Below are 4053 nucleotides of genomic sequence, written 5' to 3' on the forward strand. Positions count from 1 at the left end.
AGTCAAATCCATCGAACTCAGCACCGCCTTCCTAACCTGCAATCTTCTTCCCGACCTCTCCGCCCCCACTCCCGTCTGACCTATCACCCTCACCTTGACCTCTTTCCACCTATCACATTTCCGACGCCCCTCCCCCAAGTCCCTCCTCCCTACCTTTTATCTTAGCCTGCTGGACAAACTTTCCCCATTCCTGAGGAAGGGCTTATGCCCGAAACGTCGATTCTCCTGTTCCCTGGATGCTGCCTGACCTGCTGCGCTTTTCCAGCAACATATTTCCAGACTTTTAAATAAGCCCATCAATATGCAAGCAATGGAGGGATATTAATCAAGGACAGGCAGAAGGTATTAGTTTAATTTGGCATCATGTTCAACGCAACATCATAGGCCGAAAGGCCCATTCTTGAGCTGTACTGTTCTATGTTCTATATTTATTTCATGCCCATTGTTTCGCAAATTGCCAAACCTTTTGTTGCCATAGCACTGTTGAGACCAGAGTCATTGTGACTTGAGAGAAATCTGCTCCTGCAGTTTCCAATCCAAAACAACATTTAAAAGACATTTGGACAAATACATAGATAGGAAACGTTTTGAAGGATATAGGCCAAGTGCAGGGAAGTGTGATTGGCGTGGATGGACATTTTGGTCGGCATGGACCATTTTGGGCCATTCTGTAGGACTTGACAAGTAGGTGATTCTACTTTGATAAGTTTTTTTTACTGTCTTAATTTTGCACAACTATCACATTGGATCAATGAACATTGGATGCTTTATTATCTTGGAAAGACAGGTGGCATAATTTATAATTTCTTTCTGAATTTCAGCATTTTACATAAAGGAAAAAAATTCCAGATTGTATTGCAAGGCCAATGTATCAATGTGAATTTTCTGCTCCTGATTCAGGAAATCATTGTGTACTTACCATGGGATTCCATCCATGACAAATGATGGATGGAAAATGACAGACCCGTTGATGTGTGCAGCTGATAGACAAGGCTCCTTTAGCAGACATTCGATAAGATGAAGAATATAAGTAATTTCAGCATTCTGATGTTGGATTTAACAACAAAGGTTTATGCTTATCTAGTAATAGTGCATAAATAATGGAAATCTGAAGGTAAAAACACAAGAAGTAATTTAAACCTAATCCACCACCAGGATGCTGAATCCAAATAAGTTCAGATAGCCATTTACAGATTACTCAGTTTTGCTTTTTTTTAATGAAGACAGTGCCCCTTTAATAAAATTAAATGAATTTAAGTCATGTTTAATTTTTATCGTTTCAGTTTTAGTCTTGTGATAGTTTTCTTAGTTTCTGATCCAAAAACCTCCAACCAGGGTTAAGCTAATTTTAATTGCCTTCTAACTAATCCTGCAAGATCAGAGCAGCAGAGTGTAAGAGTGAAAAAGTCTTTTGATCCTCAATAATCTCTGCTATACACTGCTGCACACCATAGGTCAGTGCCGAATCTTATAACTGTGTTGAAAATTAAACTACTTTGAAAATGTTACATAACTTTTCACGTTCAGATGATGTTCAATACATTTTAGGGCAAACATATTCTTGTTTATAACATTTTCTACCTGATAGCATCTCTACCTGAATCCCTTTGTTCCACGGTCAAAAGTCAGTCTTACACCTTTGTCCTGTACACAATTGTTGTCAGGGGCTGGATATATAACAGGATTGCAGCCTTGCCTTCAGTAATTCCAGAGGCGTGTGGAAGCATACTTCAAACAGGCACTGAACTTGGCCACAGGTGCCAGAGATTGTTAGGAGCATTAATCTCTGAGATAAGTATGAATCTTAGCAGCATAGAAATTGACCTCACCTCACCTCCCATGAGAATATGAAGTATAGAAATATATTGTCTCTTTAAACCAGGCATCCTGGAAAACTAGGTATCTCTCTTTAGATGTCCAACGTTAAGCGCCGTATTAGAATTGAATAAAGGATATTGGGACATATATTTCGAGGTAGAGGCAATTCAGCCCTCCAGCATACTCTGCTATTCAATTCATAACTGATTATCTACCTCAGTGCCATTATTCACACTATCCACATATCACTTGATGTTTTTAATGCCTAATAATTTGTCGACCTCTGTCTTACATATCCTCAAAGATTGAGTTTCTATAGCCTTGGAGTTGATTGTAAAGATTGACCACCTCTGAGTGAAGAAATTCCTGCGCATCTTAGTCCTAAATGGCCTTGACCTTAACTGAGACATGTCCCCAGTTCTAGGTTCCCAGTTGGAAGAAACAACTTTCCCTCATCTGGGCTGTCGAGTGCTGTCAGAATTTTGAATGTTTCAAAGAGATCTCCTCTCATTTTTTCATAGAATCATAGAATCCCTACAGTGAGGAAGCAGGCCATTCAGCTCTTCAAGTCCACACCGATCTCCAAAGAGCATCACACCCTATCCCTGTAACCCTGCGTTTCCTATTGCTAATCCACCTAACCTACACATCTGTGGACACTATGGGCAATTTAGCATGGCCAATCCATCTAACCTGCACATCTTTGGACTGTGGAAGGAAGCCAGAACACCCGACGGAAACCCACGCAGACATGGGGAGAATGTGCAAACTCTTAGCCTGCTGGACAAACTTTCCTCATTCCTGAAGAAGGGCTTATGCCCGAAACGTCGATTCTCCTGTTCTCTGGATGCTGCCTGACCTGCTGCGCTTTTCCAGCAACACATTTTCAGCTCTGATCTCCAGCATCTGCAGACCTCACTTTCTCCTCATACTTTTCATTGTTGCCTGTCCCAAAGTCCGCCTTGAAGGACGGTCACCCGAAGGTCCAAGGTCAAATGTTCTGGACCGCTGAAGTGTTATCCGAGTGGGAGGGAACACTCCTGTCTATTGATTGGTGTGGGGTGTCCATTCATCTGTTGCTATAGCCTCTGCTCGGTCTCGCAAATGTACCATGCATCAGGGCATCCTTGCCTTCAGCACATGAGATAGGCAACATTGGCTGATTCATTGGCTGTTCATCATCTCAGTTCAAAATGGCCTAACTTATATCTTGAGACTGACTTTTGCTTTTAAACTCTCCAGCCAGGGGAAACATCCTCCCCACATCTAGTCTTTCTAGAATTTATAAATCTCATTCAGATTCCCTCTCATTGAACTCTAGTGAAAACAGGCCCAGTCAAACCAATCTCCCCTCATAGGACAATCCTACCACCCCTTGTACCAGTCTAGTGAGCCTTTGCTGAATTTCCTCTATGGCAAACCTGTACTCCAAATGCCATCTCACCAAGGCCCTGTATAACTGCAGTAAGAAATCCCACCTTCTGAACTCAAATCCTCTTTCAATGAAGGCCAACGTACTATTTACCTTCCTAATTACATCCTGCATCTGCCTGTTTACCTTTATTAACAAGTATACAAGGATACCCAGATCCCTTTATACATCCGTGTTTTCCATTTTTTCACAATTTAAGTAATATCTGTTTCTGCTTTTCACCTCAAAGTTTTCACATTTATTCACATTATGTTACTTTTGTCATGTGTTTTCCCACACACCCAGCTTATCCAGATCACTCCGAAATCTCCTTGCATCCTGCTCACAGCTCTTAATCTCACTTAGATTTTTGTCTCCAGCAAACTTGGAGCTATTGCATTTAATTTCTTCATCCAAGTAAATCAAGATTAGAAGGAGCCCAAGCACTGATCAACTAATTACTGCCTGTCACCATAACCATTTATTCCAACTGTCTGTTTCTGGCCTGCAAACCATTTTTCAATCCATGCCAGTATGGAATCAATCTTGTGTGATTTACTTTTGTTCAGTAACTCTTTATGTGGGACTTCATCAGAATCAAAACGTATTCAATCCTTCTGCCATTTCTTTGTTCTTAATGAGAATTTCCTCCATTTCTGACTGTCTTTCCTACATTTCTACATTTGTCTTTGCTAATCTTTTTCTCTTCATATATTGAATTGAATTGAATTTATTTATTGACACATGTACCGAGACACAGTGAAAAGCTTTGTCTTGTAAGCAATACAGGCAGATCACACAGTTAAATAGCACAGATAAGTAAA

Source organism: Chiloscyllium plagiosum, chromosome 19, assembly GCF_004010195.1.
Source record: "Chiloscyllium plagiosum isolate BGI_BamShark_2017 chromosome 19, ASM401019v2, whole genome shotgun sequence".
Taxonomy (NCBI): Eukaryota; Metazoa; Chordata; class Chondrichthyes; order Orectolobiformes; family Hemiscylliidae; genus Chiloscyllium; species Chiloscyllium plagiosum.